This window comes from Phyllobates terribilis, unplaced genomic scaffold (assembly GCF_046119375.1).
Source record: "Phyllobates terribilis strain yellow unplaced genomic scaffold, ASM4611937v1 Scaffold_9__5_contigs__length_417890890, whole genome shotgun sequence".
Lineage (NCBI taxonomy): Eukaryota > Metazoa > Chordata > Amphibia > Anura > Dendrobatidae > Phyllobates > Phyllobates terribilis.
The window spans coordinates 238,329,823-238,352,600 of record NW_027362769.1 but is presented as its reverse complement, the minus strand read 5'-3'; positions in this window follow the sequence as shown (position 1 = coordinate 238,352,600).

The window sequence follows — 22,778 nt, the reverse complement described above, 5'->3', positions numbered from 1 at the left end:
CTGCTTAGACCAACAGTGTACAGGAGACTCAGTTGCTATAAATGGAAAAAACGGTTTAGTTAAGGCCCTCTGACCTCCATGTCACTTCCAAGGGGCATTGGAGTGCCTCGAAATTTTTGGTAGGCATTGCACTCACTCTATGCCCTATAACTGTGTAGCCGAACCGCTCCTTTTGGTACAGAAACATATCCTACAAGACATGTGTGGTTGACTGGCCTGATATTGATGTGAATGGTCCCTGTTCCTCCTGCTCTTTCTCCTTTGCCACCACCTCATCCATCATTCATCACCTGAAGCTTTGTTTTAAAGGGAGTCATAGAACTGGGATAGTAGCAGGAAAACATCCAGCAATCCTCGGAGGAGGTAGGATATGCGCCAAAATGCTGACCACCTTAGGCCTAGCCACTACTACATACATGCGCTTGCATTCCAACGAACAGAAAGCTAAGGAGATGGATGGTCTCATGATCATGAATAATTTACTCGTTGTGTAGGAGGCCGACCACTGCTGCTGTCTACCTTCTGAACTTTATGTTGAAGCCTGATTGACCCAGGACCCGCAATCCTCTATGTCTGGAGGACGTGTTGCATCCCAGTGTCCAACTGTGTCCCGGCTTCCACAATATTAACTCAATGTGAAGGCGTCAGTGAGATGGACCATCCCTGGCCACATTCACTTGTCCATGTGTTTGTGGTTAGGCTGTCCTTCAAATAGGGGCGGCTGGGGACCATTAATGGATACCCGGCTGCCCCCTGGCGGCTGGGGACCAAGCGTGGACACCCGGCCACCGGGCGGCTGGGAACTGAGTATGGATACTAGGCCGCCGACGCAGCCATGACATGGTGGCCGGCGTCTGCCTCCACAAGCCTAAAAGGCCTCATTTCAAGTGCAAGCAAGCTAGCAATATGGTATTGCAGCCTGGGGGTGGGTGGGTGGCAGGCTGCACACTTACGCTTGCATTCCAAGAAAACCAAGCAGATGCTAGCTTCTATCATCATCATCATGCTCCTCACTTTGGCACTCTCAACTCCCCTGATGGAGAAGCCAGGGCCCACCGGAGGAGTCTGGTTGTCTGGTGGGCTAGACCAATGCTGCCCTAATGCAGGCCAGGCTAAGAAAAGTGTGGGGAAGGTTAACGGGACAAATAGGTGCAGCTGGGGACCGAGTATGGACACTCGGCCGCCCCCTGGCGGCTGGGGACCGAGTGTGGACACCTGGCCGTCGGGCGGCTGGGAACTGAGTATGGATACTAGGCCGCTGATGCAGCCATGACATAGTGGCCGCGTCTGCCTCCACAAGCCTAAAAGGCCTCATTTCAAGTGCAAGCAAGCTAGCAGTATGGTATTGCAGCCTGGGGGTGGGTGGGTGGCAGGCTGCACACTTCCGCTTGCATTCCAAGAAAACCAAGCAGATGCTAACTTCTATCATCATCATCATGCTCCTCACCTCGCCGATGCAGCCATGACGTGGTGGCCATATTCCGCCTCCACATGCCTAAAAGGCCCAATTTCAAGTGCAAGCAAGCAGTATGGTATTGCAGCCTGGGGGTGGGTGGGTGGCAGGCTGCATACTTGCGCTTGCATTGCAAGGAATGGGGGAGGTACAATTGAACACTGCCCTGGGACAAGGACTTGCACGGGGATAGTTGCGAGTCTGCATCTTCTGTTGCGGCAAGGATCACTTCTGATAGGCACACTTTTAGGCAGTGACCTGGGTGTCAGAGATGCTTCCAGGGGTCTTCCCCATGCTGTTCGCATGTCTTTTCAGCACTGTATGCATGTGTCACACAGCACATGGCCAGATAAGGTTGTAAAATGTTAAAATGACATTTCCCGGTGATTGCATTTGTCACGGTTGAAAGCAATACAAAAGTGCAAAAACGCATAAAAAATGCTACTTGTGAACATAGCCCAAGGTGTGGAGGAGTATTTTTGTTTTTGGTTATTTATTTTACCTTATACACAAGTCTTTACCCTGGAAAGGATGTTCCTTATCATATTTCACAGGAAAACCGTTTCAGTTTCGTTCTTGAACGTTTTATTGTGAGCCCGTAAAAGTGGCTTAATACCTCTGACCACGTTGTTGACAGCAGTGACCTGGGGGTCATAAATGCTTGCTGGGGCGATCCGCATGCTGTCCCTATGTCATTTGAGCACTGTCACTATCGTTTTGTGCACTTTTTTAGGCTTTCTACAGACTGCCGGGGGTGCCGCCGCAAAAATGCTCGGGTCTCCCATAGACTAACATTGGGCTCGTTGCTAGGTTCAAGCACCTGAGTATTAAGGTGAGCTCGGCCCGAGCTTCGAGCACCCGAGCATTTTAGTGCTCGCTCAACACTAGTTAAAAGCCAAGGGGGGTGTATACTTATGCAAGCTTCTGTATGAGGAACACCACAATGCCTAGGTTTAACCAGATAAGACAAGGCCTTTTTCTCCTGCTCCTAACTAGGCACACTTTCAATTCTTATTTTTATCTTACATGTCTATTTTTCATGTTTTTCAATTTTTTTTACAACCACAAAGGACCAATAAAACATTTTAAATTGCATTCCCCTTTCTGTAAAAATTATTTTTATGACATATTTTTTCCTACAGGCGCGGGGCTAGAAACAGTCACTCAAACTGGCAGTATCTTTTTTATTTTTTATTTATTTATTTTTTTTGCTATTATATACATTTTTATATTTATTTCACACACTGGGCATTTTAACATATTAATGAATTATTGCTGATTTTCCCTAGTTATAGGACAAAATTAATCCTCCTGATTGCATAGCAGAGCTGACTAGGTCTCCTAGGACCCAGCAGCTCCTTTTCCCACCTTACACCCAGTGATCACATGACCACTGGTTCTGGAACAGAAAGTACTGTCAATTCTTCCTAATCGGTATGAACAATCACTGGTTCATATAAAAATCGAAAATTTCAAAATGGCAATATATCATGTTTATCTTTTTTTATGGGGAGTCTGACTGTGTCTGCCATCTGGCTCTACACCCTCCCAGTTGCACAATCTCATGAGGGCTGCTTTCTCTGTTTTGACATTTTAAAATGTCAGTGCAGAGTAAAGTGTGGACTGCTTAAACGTTGATTGCCTATGGGCAGTCCAGATATAGTTAAGAAGAGATGCTGCAACAATGCTATTATTTCATGAGAAATGTAAGCATTTACTAAAACAGGCATATCGGAAAACATAATAGGCTTTCCTATCATTTGGATGTACTGTATATTTCACCTTGAGAATGTAATTTTTCATTTCATATTTTTCTCACTTTGTATGCCTTGCATGAAAATCACCTTCTTTGCACCATAAAACACACATTCCAAAAGAACATTTGTGACTGTCTAAAAATCTTACTTTAAAATAAACTACTAGATTTTCACTCTAACTAATAGTTGATTTCACGCAGCAAGGATTTAATGGTAAATAAAAGATGATGGAAAGTAAAGGTCTGACCAACTACTTAGCTTAGAGGAACATTTAGATTTTTGCAGATGCAGCTTTTTCGTCGAGTGGTTTTAAGAAAGCATAGTGTCATATTCTTGGTCCATTTTCAAGATTAAAAAATTACAGTTCAGGGACCAGGTTGAACTGATTCGGATCAATGCACTGTACAACTGCAAAATACTGCCTGTCTGAAGATTAAAAAGCATTATAAAAATATGAGAAAACGGCATTAAATTGCCAGTGATAAGAAATATAAGCATGACATGTATGGAAAAAAGATCTACTGTCCACCTGCCACTTGAAGATACCGAATCTTGAAGTAAAATAATGCTGAAGGGAATGTCAAGCAATGGAAATCTTTTCTGTACAAATGCAAGAACACAGAAACATTAATCTTGTAAATGGATAACCCTCAAATTCCCCACTTACAAAAATTGTGTGTTCCTCTAAGTTTATTGTTGCCCTCTTTGTTTTGAATTCATTGTTGCCCCTACTTTAGTGGCACAACACTTTGCCCATTTGTTGTTGTAAGTGGATGGGCAGCTCAGTGGTGCCAACAAACACTTCTGGCCCAGGCGCAGCTTTGCTGACAACATTGGCTTAGGCAGGCTCAACATTGACTTTTTTGGGGCATACTGAAGAAGCAGAGCCGGGTGGAAAGAGCATGTAGGGAAGAGTGCAGAAGTAATTCTGTGTAGTGCCTGAATGCTCTGCCAAGCACCAGTATAGAACTGTAGTGAGAGTAGTAGATTGGCTGGAGGTATAAAAAGAATGGGACATTGGAAGCCTGTGTGGTGACTGTCCCGGTCTGACTTTAACTTTTGCCTGCTTGACAACTCTGATGCCATCCTTCTGGTTCTGACCTTTGCTACTTTGCTGACATTGTCCTTGTCGTTTGATCTTCTTCTGCATCTGCCCTTCTTGTTTTTGGCCTGGCTAGTGCCCCATCTGGCAGCTACTATATGGATACGACACAGGAAACCATGTTGTAAGTCCAGATTCCTGTAAAGAGGTTTAAGGGAGAAGTCTAGGGTTCCTCTGGGATCTGCTAAGGAGAATGGATTGCAGGAAGCCTGTCCATGGAAGCCTGCTATTGTACCCATTGTTTCTTGGCATCCCTCGACACTGTCATTAGGAGCTCGTGAACCATTTTCTCTACTGTGTTGCTATTTCTGTTGTCACAAACACCGACCAATCTGATGTGACTATAAAGGGGGACTCGACTTCTCACACTCACTTGTCAACTCATATATCGGAATAGGCTTCCAATTAACTAAGTGCACCCTACAGCCAGTTCATACATTTACACCACACTTCTTGCTGCCACCACTCACCATTTTGATAGACAAGCGAGACACCTGCTCAAGGTAACATACTAGGATACTCGCTACCCAGCTTTACCAAGCACCTGACAGATACTTTTTTAACTCTGGCACACATATGACCATTTTCTTTCCATCCCAGAAAAACAGATCGATTATTCTGATAAGAGTTTGATCAGAGTGGCATCAGTTTTTCTCGGAAGTGGAGAAAAAAAAAAGGTTCTCCATCCCCTCCATTCTGTCAGTCTGTGACAATCAGACTGCACTGACCCATAGACTTGCATTGCCAATTTTGATCCGACACTCAGATCAAAATCGGACTTGTCTTCAATATGTACCTCGGACTGCTCGGTCGTGTGCATACAACCAGGCTATACTTTCCCTCTTCAAGGTTGTGAGTATGGTTAGAGCAGTAAGGAACAACTTTATTACATTTTCGATTTAATATCCAAGTGCTTAAAAGTTTAAAAACAGATGAAATCATAAAAAGACATAAACACAATCAAAAACAGACTAAAATAAAAGTGTTGAATACAGAAAGATCTTACGGATTGGATCTGTGAACGCTTCCGCCAGAGGAGATTACCATGCACAGAACTGCAAAACACATTTCTTCTCATTGGGTCTGACTGTGACTTTCTCTTGATAAGGTATTATACGGGGTCTTATCCAGACCCCTCACTCATTCCTTTGCTGGGGTAAGAGGAGGATGGTTAACCATATGCAAAGAGAAACAAAGTTTAAGGCCTAATTCTACTTTATGTTATATTTTCCCAGAGGAACTCCCTAGTGGAATAATACGACCACCATGTTTCCAAGCATATTTTTATCATCCTAGCCACACCAAACATGACTATGATATATCCATAATTCAGGGTTATATTGCATTTCTGTGGTTTGCCACCAAAGAAAATATTTTTCTCGCAGCCACAGAAGCAATTAGGTTCCCTGAACACAGATATATACTTGTATATCCATGAATAGTTTTAACATCGAATATTATAGGTATGGCATGGAAAATATTGCATTTCCATGTTTGCCAAGTAAGGTCTACCTTAGGGGCAATTATCTCCCCTTGCATTTATTAGCACCTCTTTGCTAACGAAGATGTACGCAGTCAAAGTTTGTCTTTCCAAAACTGTCAGCTACTCACTAATTTATCTACTCACAGGAGAGTAGCTGCCAGATGTCCAGTAATATTGGATCTATTAATCTAATCCATACCACTTGTGTTAGGTAGTTACTTCAGGAGCACTGTTCCTGTATGTTAATGTAGCACCCTGAGGATTCGGCTGCTACAGGGGTATTGCACCTCAACCCAGAGGTGTGATATTCCACTCCCGGGTAAGGATGGAGTGTGGATCTGAGCTCGGTAGGCTGCATGCACTACATACATCCCATTTCCGAGGAGCAGACCGACGGTACTCCCACTTAGAAATGTGCAGGTACGACCGAGTCTGTTCCTGGCTGGAGTGGGAGGGGGGTGGAACATCCCAAGTAGTGTAGGGGCAGATAGGGGGAGCAGCCTGGGTAAAGATAGGAGCTCATTGGGTGCTGGTCACCTGAGCTCACACATAGAGGGTGTATATAAGGTGGGCACCAACTAAGAACAGGGTCAGTTGCAGAGAGAAAGTCAGCGAGCGGAGGAGAAGAGGGACCCAGAGTGAGAGAGGAGAGAGAGAGACCCAGAGGGGGAACCAGAAGAAAAGGACTCCAAGAACCCAACTTAAATCCCCGGGTGAAGAGTCGGCATAGGGTACCGGAACCCAAGCTGGTGGGGGCAAAAACACTCCCCAGCCAGAGACCGGAGACCGTGGGCAGCGTTTGTCACGGTCACCCACCACATCCACCACGAAGGCATACCACGAGGAGGGTCAGGGAACCCCAGGCCAAGGGTCTCCCCACAGAAGGCCCGAGGGAGCTGGACCTGGGTGGATCAATAGTGGGGACGGCCAGAGAAAGGACAGAAGGAGAGCTCAGGGTCACGCTCCGGACTTATTTGGGAGTTGGCTGGATCCAGAACCTGGTGGACGCAGCACGGCTCGGGAGGTCACTCGAAGCTGGAGTGACCAGAACATCAGCAGTGAGTAAACATCCTAAACTGCATAACCCGACTCTGTCTCTGATTGCCGTCTACACTGCATCACCACAACTCCCATCCTCTGCACCTGATCCCCCTGAGGCTATACCCCACCCGTTGGGGGTTATACCACCAAAAGCTGCACCTACACCATCAGCCTCAGCGGACCCTGCTGCAGCGGCGGCCATAGTGACCGCAACACAACGGGTGGCGTAGTCGACAATTAAGAACTTATAACATCTGTAGGACTGCCACATACAACTGAGTTTGACACCCTGGGCACGGACCGGGTCACAGCCACTCGGAAGACTACAACTCCCACCTGATCCGGCTCCGGATATTCCCCCTAAAAGAATATGGCCCAGGGGGCGCGTCAACTTTGGCGTAGTCGGCAGGATTACGTGCCCGCAACACCCGGGTACTGCGTGCCTGAAGAAAAGTGCGAGTTTACCTCAAGAAGAAGTCTCCTGCCGGTTCCGGAGGGTCCCCGCCATCGGACCCCATCACCAGTCGATTCCCGCCGGTTGTCCGCCATTAACAGCTTTTTCCCGCCATCTGCAGAGTTTCCCGCCACTGGGAAGCGATTCCCGCCATTTCCAAGGGTTTCCCGCCTTGCCAGAGCGGACGCCATTATGGGCGTGCCAGAGGATGGCGAGAGGCCACCTCCCATCGTGGGCCAGGACCGAAAATGGCGCCAAAAGTGGAAACCGCCCCCACCAACAGAGACTGTGATGCTAGAGGTGTCTGTCAGCGTGAAAGAACAGCCCCTGGAGCTGACAATCACCAAGTGGCCCCGGGACCGCCCTCGAAGGGGGAGGAGACGAAAGGAGAGAGCAAAGATGGGTGCCGCCTGGAGCAGTCTAGAGCGAGCGCACCCGGAGGCAAGAAGCCTGGAGAGGAGTAGCAGAGAAGACCACCCGGAGATGGCCAGAGAGCAGAGCAGCACCGGCCCGCTGGCCAGGAGCCTGCTAGAAGAAGAGCAGAGCAGCACCGACCCGTTGGTCAGGAGCCTGCTGGAAACCACGACCCCACTAGGCCTAGTGGAGGTCCTCGCACAGCTCCCCCGAGACCGGGAGTGTGCACAGACTGCCGTGGAGGGCCTCGCACGGAGGATGGCCCGGGTACAGCGAGAGACATTGGCGGAGTGGAGCCGAGAGATGGCCCAGCAAACCAAGACCCGGAGCACGCCAGCCAAGATGAGGAGACAGACCGCCTCTGAGGATGGCGCGGGAGGACCCAAGGCCGGAGACGGCGCCGAGAAGGGAGCCGAACGCATGGAGGCAGGTAAAGGGGACGTCTATACCCCAGACCGGGACACCGCTTACCTGCCCCAGCTCCCCGTCGCAGAGCCCGAAAGTCCCCCTGCTGTGCCCGAAAACGCCATGTCACCGACGCAGACTAGGCCCCAACCGGAAGCCGCCGCCGCGACCCCTGTGACGCCATGCGCACCGACCCCGAGCGTGGCAAAACAGGAAGTAACACCAGCCTGGTCGCAGGGCCTAGAATTCCCGGGCGTCGCATCACCAACAGCGCCCCCTACCTCCGCGGAGCCTCCGGCCTGGCCGCAAGGCCAGGTAGCCCAGGGCGCCGCTGTCCTGACGGTGCCCTTCACCTTCCAGGTGCCCCAGGCCTGGCCGCAAGGCCTGGGCAACCCGGGCGCCACCACCACTGCGCCCGCACCCGTAAAACCAAGGGTGCCGCGTCTGGGAGAGGACTTGTTTGCCCAGCACACGTGGCCGGACGGGCAGCCTTTCATCTGGCCCCAGAGATATTATGAACTGGAGCACCAGAGGAGAGTTGGGGCCATGTGTGCACCCCTGATTCCGGCTCCGAAGCCCGTGATAAGGATCTCGCCCCCGCTTGAAGAGACCCAATTTGAGTGGGACCCCACCGGAGAAGACCTAATGGGGTTCACTCAAGAAACCAGGGCAGCTGCAGCGGAGCGTGCTGCGTGCTGCCGACAGCAGCTCGAGGAGTTTGCGAGGGAGCGGAGAGAGAGGCGGGTCCGGGAACAACAGGCCCAAATAAGGAGCGCCGAGCAGAAGAGCCGAACCAGGAGGGACCCCCGTGCAGCGCACAGTCCCCGCACCACCGGGACTGTAATTAAGTTCAACATGCAGCATGGGTGGGGCTTCATCAGAGACTACAACACCCCCGGCGACGTCTTTGTCACGCGCAGAGATGTGGAGTCCCATCTGCCGGAGGGGCACAGAGGTCGTGACCTTTATATCGGGGACGAGGTCACCTTCACCCGGCACAAGTGTGCCAAAGGACCCTACGCCCTCCATGTGCATCGTCTGACGGAGGAAGAGCTGCGATGTGAGGAGGAAGAGCAAGAGGATCCGGACGGGTCTGAAGCTGAGATCCCCAAAGCAGGAGCAGGAGGAAGACGTTGTTGAGTACAGCGGAGTAGGTGCTGTAAATAGTTACCCGATCGGGGTATAAAGAAACTGTTACTGCAAATATAGTCCCCGTTGGGACCAGCTGAGTGAACTGTTTACCCGTTTATCCTTAATCCCACAGGCTGAGGACTGTGAGCAGCCATTCCCTTTCCCTCCTTACCTGGCCGAGGACTGAGAGCGGCCATATCCCTGTATATAGTTGCGCGTCCTAAAGCGCCCCCTACCGGTTTTACAGGAAAACCAGTTTTCCAGAGAGACTGTCGCACTTTACCCGGTCACACGTTGCACAGTGACCGGAGGAGGAGCCAGAGGCGACGAGAATGTTTTATCTGCTAAGATATGTTGTTTTATATGTTTTATGTTGTTTATAAAAAAATTTTGTATGTTTTGGTGTTTATGTCTTACAGCCCGAGGACGTGCTGTGATTTACCAGGGGGGAATGTAGCACCCTGAGGATTCGGCTGCTACAGGGGTATTGCACCTCAACCCAGAGGTGTGATATTCCACTGCCGGGTAAGGATGGAGTGTGGATCTGAGCTCGGTAGGCTGCATGCACTACATACATCCCATTTCCGAGGAGCAGACCGACGGTACTCCCACTTAGAAATGTGCAGGTACGACCGAGTCTGTTCCTGGCTGGAGTGGGAGGGGGGTGGAACATCCCAAGTAGTGTAGGGGCAGATAGGGGGAGCAGCCTGGGTAAAGATAGGAGCTCATTGGGTGCTGGTCACCTGAGCTCACACATAGAGGGTGTATATAAGGTGGGCACCAACTAAGAACAGGGTCAGTTGCAGAGAGAAAGTCAGCGAGCGGAGGAGAAGAGGGACCCAGAGTGAGAGAGGAGAGAGAGAGACCCAGAGGGGGAACCAGAAGAAAAGGACTCCAAGAACCCAACTTAAATCCCCGGGTGAAGAGTCGGCACAGGGTACCGGAACCCAAGCTGGTGGGGGCAAAAACACTCCCCAGCCAGAGACCGGAGACCGTGGGCAGCGTTTGTCACGGTCACCCACCACATCCACCACGAAGGCATACCACGAGGAGGGTCAGGGAACCCCAGGCCAAGGGTCTCCCCACAGAAGGCCCGAGGGAGCTGGACCTGGGTGGATCAATAGTGGGGACGGCCAGAGAAAGGACAGAAGGAGAGCTCAGGGTCACGCTCCGGACTTATTTGGGAGTTGGCTGGATCCAGAACCTGGTGGACGCAGCACGGCTCGGGAGGTCACTCGAAGCTGGAGTGACCAGAACATCAGCAGTGAGTAAACATCCTAAACTGCATAACCCGACTCTGTCTCTGATTGCCGTCTACACTGCATCACCACAACTCCCATCCTCTGCACCTGATCCCCCTGAGGCTATACCCCACCCGTTGGGGGTTATACCACCAAAAGCTGCACCTACACCATCAGCCTCAGCGGACCCTGCTGCAGCGGCGGCCATAGTGACCGCAACACAACGGGTGGCGTAGTCGACAATTAAGAACTTATAACATCTGTAGGACTGCCACATACAACTGAGTTTGACACCCTGGGCACGGACCGGGTCACAGCCACTCGGAAGACTACAACTCCCACCTGATCCGGCTCCGGATATTCCCCCTAAAAGAATATGGCCCAGGGGGCGCGTCATTAACAAGCAGTGGGAAGAGGTGTTCATCATAGGTGGACATTATTTGACAACATGAGGCTCACGAACCTGAGATATGGTGGATGTTGCGATACTAGAGGCGTTGCGTAGCAGCATGTGTAAGTGGGCTTGAGATCTGTCCAAATAAGCGTTTTGTTATAAATATTGTTTCAATAAGTATGATCTTTTCCCCTGTCCCGACTCTCCACGTTTATCTGATCCAACCTTCCCCTTGGCCCTTTTCTTTCCTTCCCCTTCCCCTCTACCTTTCCTAACTTTTCCTTCCACATCCTTTTCCTCTTGCACCTACCCTTTTTTCTCTCTCGATTCTTCTTTGGATAGAACTTCTTACTTACTTGTTTAGTTGAACTAGTTTTCGATCATTCTGTTATGTTTTATCACTCACTTTATTGACTATAATCTCCTCCCTAAAAATTGTTAAAAAATCCCCCAAATGAAAAGAATATTATTGAAAAAAGAAATCTTCTATAAATAATTTTCTGAAACCGGTTTGGATAATACTCTTGCATCTCCTATTAATATATATGGAGACCTCAATTACCCCCTATTTTCTTAATTGGCATTAATTTGTTTAAGAAATGTATTTTATTTATTACTAATTGTTATAGTTATTAACAATGAAAAGTTTTGGAATGTAATTTAATTCATGTTATGTAATTTTCTACAAGTTGCGATTTTTCATTTTTGTTTTACTTACACAAAACCCTTATAGCCGCCCTGATTTAAGTACCTTTACAATAATACTTCCCTGCATGCAGCAAGTGGTCTGAAACATTTATTATTTAGAGCTTCTATCTTCCAATTATGTAGGCTCATAAGAAAAGACCTAAGCCAGCAATGATGTAAAAACAATCTGACATGCATTGGCATTGATTCAAGTGCACCTAATTAACAGAGAGCAGAGGAACTTTTCCAAAGTTTCATGACCTCTACTTCCACTTTTACAATTTAAGTTCTTGCAGGTTCTGCAAACGAGTGGCAAAATTTTTTATTGAAACATATGCAGATTTTTGTTAACTGCAGAAACAATTATTTCAGTTTCTTTTTTCAACACTGCGGTAACTTCAATTCTGCTGCAGTAACTGCATACACACAGTCAATGATGGACTGGGACTCAAATTCAGCCCTGGCATTTGAAAGCACCCAGGCGCATAACAGAAAAATATCACCAGATATACCGTTGTAATAATACCGCCATACTGATCTTGAACCAAAACCTCTGTACTAGGACTAATATTACCACCATACAGTGACCATATAATGGTAATATCAGTTCTATACCAATGCTTTGCAGTCCATATACAGTATGTGTCTACTTGTTCCTGCAAAATGTAACACATAGACATCCTTGACTTACTGCTTTTCCAGCACCCTCCTCTCATTCCCCCCACCTCTACACATACCATATAATGCTATAACCAGTAATAATGCTCCTTTGTGCCCTGTACAGTAATATTACCGTCCTTTTGTGCCCCACACAATAGCAGTGCCCTCTCTGTGCCCCATACACAGTAATAAAGTTCCCTCTGTACTTCCTCATGATAATATCGCTCCCCTGTCCCTCCTTACAGTTATATAACGTTCTATAGTAATAGTGTCCCCCTGTACATCCTTATAATAATTGCCCTTGACCCCTTTAGAAAAATTACTCCAAACCTACATACAGGTGCATCTCACTAAATTAGAATATTATCAAAAAGTTAATCTATTTCAGTTCTTCAATACAAAAAGTGAAACTCATATATTATATAGAGTCATTACAAACAGAGTGATCTATTTCAAGTGTTTATTTCCGTTAATGTTGATGATTATGGCTTACAGTCAATGAAAACACAAAAGTCATTAACTCAGTAAATTAGAATAATTAACAAAAAACACCTGCAAAGGCTTCCTAAGCATTTAAAAAGGTCCCTTAGTCTGTTTCTGTAGGTTCCACAATCATGGGTAAGACTGCTGACTTAACAGATGTCCAGAAGGCAGTCATTGACTCTAAATAAATGCAAAGTAAATTTTGCATTTCATTTGGAAATCAAGGTCCCAGAGTCTGGAGGAAGAGTGGAGAGGCCACAATCCAAGCTGCTTGAGGTCTAGTGTGAAGTTTCCACAATCAGTGATGGTTTGGGGAGCCATGTAATCTGCAGGTGTAGGTCCACTGTGTTTTATCAAGACCAAAGTCAGCGCAGCCGTCTACCAGGAAATTTTAGAGCACTTCATGCTTCCCTCTGCCGACAAGATTTTTGGAGATGGAAATGTCATTCTCCAGCAGGACTTGGCTCCTGTCCACACTGCCAAAAGTACCAATACCTGGTTTAAAAACAACATTATCACTGTGCTTGATTGGCCAGCAAACTCGCCTGACCTTAACCCCTTAGAGAATCTATGGGGTGTTGTCAAGAGGAAGATGGGAGACACCAGACCCAACAATGCAGACGAGCTGAAGGCTGCTATCAAAGCAACCTGGGCTTCCATAACACCTCAGCAGTGCCACAGGCTGATCGCCTCCATGCCACGCCACATTGCAGTAATTGATGCAAAAGGAGCCCCAACCAAGTATTGAGTGCATTTACTGAACATACATTTCAGTAGGCCAACATTTCAGATTTTAAAAACATTTTTCAAGCTCTTGTTATAAAGTATTATAATTTACTGAGATAATGACTTTTGTGTTTTCATTGGCTGTAAGGCATAATCATCAACATTAATAGAAATAAACACTTGAAATAGATCACTCTGTTTGTAATGACTCTATATAATATTGAGTTTCACTTTTTATATTGAAGAACTGAAATAAATTAACTTTTTGATGATATTCTAATTTAGTGAGATGCACCTGTATAATACAAACACCCCTATGTATTCTTGTAATAATAATAATAATAATAATAATAATAATAATAATAATAATAATAATACCTCCTGTTCTCTCCCTATAATGATTCCCCAATGTGCCTCATTAAAATAAAGTCCCCTCTTCTCTATTGTGCTTCCTTATAATCATGGCACTGAGCAGGGGCACACATAGAAATCACAGGACCCTTTTGCAAAAGTAGTATTATGGCATTAGGCTTAGTCATTGAAGGACAAACTTCTCAACCTGAAAACATGGAGAGGGATACGTATTGTGGCACTTGCGCAGTATTTCACCCCTTTTGAAGCCCTTTCATGTTTTTGCCCACTATGATACCCCTTTCATGCCCACCATAGTGTATGATGCCTCAAAAAATGCCCCAACACAGGATGATCGAACATTCCTTTACCTGCACAGTATGATGGCCTCACAAGCCCCACACAGTAAGATGGTCACCCCAGCTCCCCAGACAGTATAATTGTGACCCCAGATCCCCCACACAATATGATAGTCACTCAGTGCCCCCACACATTATGATGGTCACCCCAGTGTCCCCCACACAGAATTCTGGATACTTCAGCCCCCCACACAGTATTATGGTCATCCCAGTCCCCCACACAGTATAATGTCCACCACAGCATCCCCACACAGTAAGATGGTCACCCCAACACCCCCCACACAGTATGAGAGTTATACCAGCTTCCCCAAAAAGTATGATGGTCATCCCAGCCCCCCGCACAATAAAATGTCCTCCACAGCATCCAAACACATTATGATGGTCACCACTGAAACCCCTCCCACAGTATGATGGTCCCTACACAGCATGATGGTCCACACAGTCCCCCACACAATAGGATGGTTCCTCGGCACATAATAGCAGTTAACCCACAGCCCCCACAGAGTAGAATGGTCACACATACAGAATGATGGCTGCCACATACAGTATGATGGTCTCCCCATAGCCCTCCATATAGCATAATGGTCCCTCACAGACCTAATACCATATGATGCTCCCCCACACAGTATGACGGTCCCCCATACAGTATGATGGTTTACCACAGCCCCAATACAGTATGATGGTTCCCCACAGCTCCATTAGCATGATTGTCCTCCCATAGGTTCCTATATAGTATGATGGTCACCCCTCATGCTCCTATATAGTATGTTGGTTCCCCAATACATTACAATTGTCTCCCACAAAGTATGATGGTCCCCTGCATAGTATTATCAGCACCACAGCCCACAAAAAACAAACAAATAAAAAACTAATACTCACCTAATCCATCCTAATCCACCACAGCCGCTGTCTCCTTTTCATTCCTGGTTTGCAGTGGCCGCCGGTGGCGCGATGCAGTGACGTCATCGTGCCTTATGACTAGTGTTGAGCCACCCCCGTAGTGTTCGGGTTCGGTTCGGTTCGTCGAACACCGGGATGTTCGAGGAACTGTTCGTCGAACTGTTCGTCAAACACCTTAGAACACCGTTAAAACCAATGGCAGGCAAACAAAAACACATAGAAACACATAGAAAACACCTTCAAAGGTGTCCAAAAGCTGACAAACTGCTCAGAAGACACTCTCTTTAAAAAAGCCGGCCGGCAATTCAGCAGCGGCATACACCGGTACCCGACAATTTAGACAAGAAGGAATAGAGCATCGCACATAGATTAGATAGATAGAAACATGTCAGTCACACATATAAGAAGCACAGTGACAGTGTTGCTTACTGTACTTGTCATTTAGCGTAAAGGATTTATTTAAAAAAATAATAGTGTTTTCGTGCACTGTCTCTTTAAAAAAGCCGGCCGGCAATTCAGCAGCGGTACCCGACAATTTATAACAGAAAGAATAGAGCTTCACACATAGATAGATATAAACATGCCAATCACATATATAATAAGTACAGTGATAGTGTTGGTTACTGTACTTGTCATTTAGTGTAAAGGATTTATTTAAAAAAATAATAGTGTTTTCAAGCACCGTCTCTTTAAAAAAGCCGGCCGGCAATTCAGCATCTGTACCCGACAATTTAGAACAGAAAGATAGAGCATCACACATAGATTAGATAGATAGAAACATGTCAGTCACATATATATGAAGTACAGTGACAGTGTTGATTACTGTACTTGTCATTTAGTGTTAAAATAAAGGATTTATTAAAAAAAAAATTGGCGTGGGGGTCCCCATAATTTTAGGCTCTAGCGGAGGTTAAGCAGACGGCTGGGGCAGATGTTTGAAGCCTGGGAAGGGGGTAATACTCATGGAGCTTCCCAGGCTACTAATATCAGCCCCCAGCGGAATACCTAGCCTTTACTAGCTATTAAAATGGGGGACCCCCCCCAAAAAATGACGTGGGGTCCCCCCTATTTTAATAGCTAGCAAAGGCTAGGCAGACAGCTGGGGGCTGATATTAATAGCCCAGGAAGGGTACCATGAATATTGGCCCCCTCCCAGGCTAGAAACACCAGCCGTCAGTCGCCCCAGAAATGGCGCATCCATAGGATGCGCCAATTCTGGCACTTAGCCTCGCTCTTCCCACTGCCCTGTAGCGGTGGCAGTGGGGTAATAGGGTTGGGGTTCATGTCAGCTTATAATGCCAGCTGACATCAAGTCCAGGTTAGTAATGGAGAGGCGTCTATAAGACACCCCCATTACTAACCCCATAGTCAAAGTTACAAAAAAACACAAACACCCAGAATAAAATCCTTTAATTGAAATAAACACACAATTCTTTATTGTTCTAAATTAAACCATACTTACCACCACACCCATTCCAGCTGAAGCCAACGATCTCCTGCAATAAAAGAAAAATAATAAAGCAACCTCATCCTTACCTTTCCATGGTTCCCACGACTGCTTCAGCTCTGCTACATTGAGATGACAGGCTGGACCGCAGCAGAAAGCTGCCATCCAGCCTGTCATCCCGCAGACACTGAGAAGCGCAGGCATGCTTGCGCTCCTCAGTGTCTCGCTGTGACGGCATAAAGATGAGCCGAGTTCATGTCCAATGAACTCAGCTCACCTCATGTACGTCACTGACAGCGTGGGAGAATTCTCCTGCACTCAGCGCTTCAGCGTGAGAATTTTCCCACGCTGTCAGTGACGTGCATGAGGTGAGGTCATGTCCAATGAACTCAGCTCACCTCATGTACGTCACTGACAGCGTGGGAGAATTCACATGCTGAAGCGCTGAGTGCAGGAGAATTTTCCCACGCTGTCAGTGACGTGCATGAGACTGATATTTAAATTTGGTGCACAAATCGGTGATTGGCCGCGGGCAGCGTCCGCGACCAATCAGCAAGGTAGTGTTTAACTTTGGCGGCAAGATCAGTGATTGGTCGCGCGCCAAGACCGCGACCAATCACCGATTTGGGCGCCACATTTAAATATGGGCCGCGACCAATCAGCACAGCGTTGTTTAAATGTGGATCCAAGATCGGTGATTGCTCGCGGCCGATATTTAAATTTGGCGCACAAATCTGTGATTGGTCGCGGGCAGCGTCCGCGACCAATCAGCACAGTAGTGTTTAACTTTGGCGGCAAGATCAGTGATTGGTCGCTGTCAAGACGGCAACCAATCACGGATTTGTGCGGCACATTTAAATAGCGGCCGCGACCAATTGGATGTCAGCGCCGCTCCCCGGTCCTCCCTTCACACCCTAGCCGCATGGATGTCAGCGGCGCTGCCTGTGCGGATACTTCCGCTGCGAGAACCCGGGACATGAGCGGGCGCTCGCAGCAGAAGTATCCCGACCCGCAGCGCCGCTCCCCGGTCCTCCCTTCACACCCTAGCCTCTGATGTCCCCACAGTATCCGCATGGTGTTACAAAGGTCCGGACATTTGTGTTAAAAATCGCTGATTGGTCGCTGGCGCTGCCCGCGACCAATCACCGATTTGGGCGCCAAATTTAAATATCAGCCGCGACCAATCACCGATTTGGGCGCCAAATTTAAATATCCTCCGCGACCAATCACCCATCTTGGCTCCACATTTAAACACCGCTGTACTGATTGGTCGCGGACGCTATTTAAATGTGGCGCCAAAATCGGTGATTGGTTGCGGCCGATATTTAAATTTGGTGCCCAAATCGGTGATTGGTCGTGGGCAGCGCCAGCGACCAATCAGCGATTTTTAACACAAATGTCCGGATCTTTGTAACACCATGCGGATACTGTGGGGACATCAGCGGCTAGGGTGTCAAGGGAGGACCGGGGAGCGGCGCTGCGGGTCGGGATACTTCTGCTGCGAGCAGTCGCTCATCTCCCGGCTTCTCGCAACGGAAGTATCCGACCAGGCAGCGGCGCTCCCCGGTCCTCACCAATACGATTAGCTGATTGGTCGCGCTCTCCGCACGCGTCCAATCAGTGATCTTGGCGCTAAAGTTAAACACCGCTCTGCTGATTGGTCGCAGACGCTGCCCGCGACCAATCACCGATTTGGGCGCCACATTTAAATAGCGGCCGCGACCAATCAGCGAGCTTGGCGCCAAATTTAAACAACGCTCTGCTGATTGGTCGCGGACGCCAGATGCGTCCAATCAGTGAGATTGGCGCCAAATTTAAACAACGCTCTGCTGATTGGTCGCGGACTCCAGCCGCGACCAATCAGCGAGATTGGCGCCAAATTTAAACCCCGCTCTGCTAATTGGTCGCGGATGCCGGCCGCGACTAATCAGCATTATTGGCGCCAAATTTAAACACCGCTCTGCTGATTGATCGCTGTCGCCGTCCGCGACCAATCAGTAGTATTGGCGCCAAATTTAAACCCTGCTCGGCTGATTGGTCACGGTTGCCGGCCGCGACCAATCAGCAGTATTGGCGCCAAATTTAAACCCCGCTCTGCTGATTGGTCACAGTTGCCTTCCGCGACCAATCAGCGATTTTGACGCCAAATTTAAACACCGCTCTGCTGATTGGTCGCGGCCGGCGATTGCGACCAATCAGCATTATTGGCGCCAAATTTAAACCCCGCTCTGCTGATTGGTCGCGACCGCCGGCCGCGACTAATCAACATTGTTGCCGCCAAATTTAAACACCGCTCTGCTGAATGGTCGAGGTCGTGACCAATCACCATTATTGGTGCCAAATTTAAACACCGCTTTGCTGATTGGTCGCGACCACAACCTATCAGCATTATTGGCGCAAAATTTAAACCCCGCTCTGCTGATTAGTCGCGACCGCCGGCCGTGACCAATCAGTGATATAGTCGCCAAATTTCAACACCGCTTTGCTGATTGGTCGCGGTTGCTGGCCGCGACCAGTCAGCGATTTTGGCGCCAAATTTAAACACCGCTCTGCAGATTGCGCCGGGTCTGCCGCATACATATTCTAGAATACCAGATGCGTTAGAATCGGGCCACCATCTAGTTTCATGAAATAATTAAAAAAAAAATTGACGTGGGGCTTCGCACTATATTTGTGTCCAGCCAGGTACAGCAGGCAGGAACGAGCTGCCCCCAACCACCAGCTGCCTATTTGTACCTGGCCGGACACAACAATATAGGGAAGCCCTTTTTTTCTTAATTATTTCATGAATTTCATGAAATAATTAAAAAAAAAATACTTGGGGCTTCGCCCTATTTTTGTGTCCAGCCAGGTACAACTAGGCAGCTGGGTGCTGGAATCTGCAGCGCAGGGAGGCCCAAGCTTTCTGGGTCCCCCCAGCTGCAAATTTCAGTCTGCAGCCACCCCGGAAAATGACGCGTTCATAGAAGCGCCATCTTCTGGCGCTGTACCCAACTCATCAAGGGCCCTGGTGCGGTGGCTCACTGGGTAATAAAGGGGTTAGGGCCAGCTTGGCATTATCAGCTGGCCCTAAGCCCGAAATTCATGGGGTCACGCCAATATTAGACATGACCACTATGAATTTCTAGTAAAGTATTTAAAAAAAACACAACACCCAGAATAAAGACCTTTAATTGAAATAAACACACAATTCTTTATTGTTCTAAATTAAACCATACTTACCGTCACGCCCATTCCAGCTGAAGCCAACGATCTCCTGCAATAAAAGTAAAATAATAAAGCAACCTCATCCTTACCTTTCCATGGTTCCCAGACAGCTTCAGCTCTGCTACATCAAGATGACAGGCTGGACCACAGCAGAACGCTGCCATCCAGCCTGTCATCCCGCAGACACTGAGAAGCGCATGCTTGCTTGCGCTCCTCAGTGTCTGGCTGTGACGGCATCCAGATGAGCCGAGGTCATGTCCAATGAACTCAGCTCACCTCATGTACGTCACTGACAGCGTGGAAGAATTCTCCTGCACTCAGCGCTTCAGCGTGAGAATTCTCCCACGCTGTCAGTGACGTACATGAGGTCAGCTGAGTTCAATGGACATGAATGAGCTCACCTCATGCACGTCACTGACAGCGTGGGAAAATTCTCCTGCACTCAGCGCTTCAGCGTGAGAATTTTCCCACGCTGTCAGTGACGTGCATGAGGTGAGCTCATTCATGTCCAATGAACTCGTCTCACCTAATGCACGTCACTGACAGCGTGGGAAAATTCTCACGCTGAGGCGCTGAGTGCAGGAGAATTCTCCCACGCTGTCAGTGACGTGCATGAGGTGAGCCGAGTTCATTGTCGGCTCATCTGGATGCCATCACAGCGAGACACTGAGGAGCGCAAGCATGCCTGCGCTTCTCAGTGTCTGCGGGATGACAGGCTGGATGGCAGCGTTCTGCTGCGGTCCAGCCTGTCATCTCGATGTAGCAGAGCTGAAGCTGTCCTGGGAACCATGGAAAGGTAAGGATGAGGTTGCTTTATTATTTTTCTTTTATTGCAGGAGATCGTTGGCTTCAGCTGGAATGGGCGTGGTGGTAAGTATGGTTTAATTTAGAACAATAAAGGATTGTGTCTTTATTTCAATTAAAGGACTTTATTCTGGATGTTTGTGTTTTCTTTTAACTTTGACTATGGGGTTAGTAATGGGGGTGTCTTATAGACGCCTCTCCATTACTAACCTGGGCTTGATGTCAGCTGGCATTATAAGCTGACATCAACCCCAGCCCTATTACCCCACTGCCACCGCTACAGGGCAGTGGGAAGAGCGAGGCTAAGTGCCAGAATTGGCGCATCCTATGGATGCGCCATTTCTGGGGCGGCTGACGGCTGGTGTTTCTAGCCTGGGAGGGGGCCAATATTCATGGCACCCTTCCTGGGCTATTAATATCAGTCCCCAGCTATCTGCCTAGCCTTTGCTAGCTATTAAAATAGGGGGGACCCCACGTCATTTTTTTGGGGGGGGTCCCCCATTTTAATAGCTAGTAAAGGCTAGGTATTCCGCTGGGGGCTGATATTAGTAGCCTGGGAAGCTCCGTGGGTATTACCCCCTTCCCAGGCTTCAAACATCTGCCCCAGCCGTCTGCTTAACCTCCGCTAGAGCCTAAAATTACGGGGAACCCCACGCCAATTTTTTTTTAAATAAATCCTTTATTTTAACACTAAATGACAAGTACAGTAATCAACACTATCACTGTACTTCTTATATATGTGACTGACATGTTTCTATCTATCTAATCTATGTGTGATGCTCTATTCCTTCTATTCTAAATTGTCGGGTACCGCTGCTGAAATGTCGGCCGGCTTTTTTAAAGAGACAGTGCATGAAAACACTATTATTTTTTTTAATAAATCCTTTACACTAAATGACAAGTACAGTAAGCAACACTGTCACTGTACTTCATATATACGTGACTGACATGTTTCTATCTATCTAATCTATGTGTGATTCTCTATTCTTTCTATTCTAAATTGTCGGGTACCGCTGCTGAATTGCCGGCCGGCTTTTTTAAAGAGACGGTGCATGAAAACACTATTATTTTTTTTGATAAATCCTTTACACTAAATGACAAGTACAGTAAGCAACACTGTCACTGTACTTCATATATATGTGGCTGACATGTTTCCATCTATCTAATCTATGTGTGAAGCTCTATTCTTTCAGTTCTAAATTGTCGGGTACCGGTGTATGCCGCTGCTGAATTGCCGGCTTTTCATGTTTCACTGTGAGCACTGTTCCCATCGATTTGGGCAATCACTGTAATGCCACAACCACCATGGCTGTGGCATTACAGTGAGTGGCAGACAATCCCTGCATGATTGGTGCTCTAAATAGCGCCAGACATGCAGGACACGCTTTTGGTGCACGAACAGTTATCGAACATAACCTCGAACAGCCGAATTTTTTGCAAATCGTTCGGGTTCGTCGAACAACTCGAACACCGCCCAAAACAGCTCGAATTTGAGATTGGCGAACAGTTCTAGTCGAACACCGCTCATCTCTACTTATGACGTGACCTGCGTGCCGTTGGCCTGCCGGAGTACTTGATGGAGTATGGAGCAAATGGTTTTGTGTTCATCCACAGCTGATAACAGTACTGGTGTCTTGAGGATGCCGATACTGTTTAAAGAGTCTCAATTGATATGGCCCACAGCTGTACCGGCCCATCTAGCATTTTCTAGAATTGCCACATGGCCAGTCCGACCCTGCATGCAGTTCAAATATTATTATGTACATTTATAAAATAATGCTTAGCTTTCCTCTTGTATTCAACCTTAGTGTATTCTGAATGTCGAAGTACTCAAGGTTGCCTGCCTGTGTTCATGTGATTGACATTTGGGTATATGTGAATTCATCACATGTGCCTATTCCATAAGTGGAATTTATTTAATTCATGGCACATCCTTAGGATAGGTCATTAATGTATGATTGGTGGGAGTGCGACATCTGTCATCAACGCTGATCAGCTGTTTCCGGTGTCGGCATCAGCCGGAACTGCTCAATTTCAGAATCGCGCAGCACAGCTCCATCAAATGTATAGTGGCCATGGCTGGGTACTGCACATCGACCACTTATTCAAATCAATAGGGAATAACCGCAACAACTATTTAATTGACAAAACTGTGCTGTGCAACTCCATAACTAACTGGGTAGTTCCTACACCGAGAACAGCTGATCAGTGGGTTTGCCAAGTGTTGCACACCCACCCATCAGGCATTGAAGATTTATCCTAAGGAGAAGCCATCAATG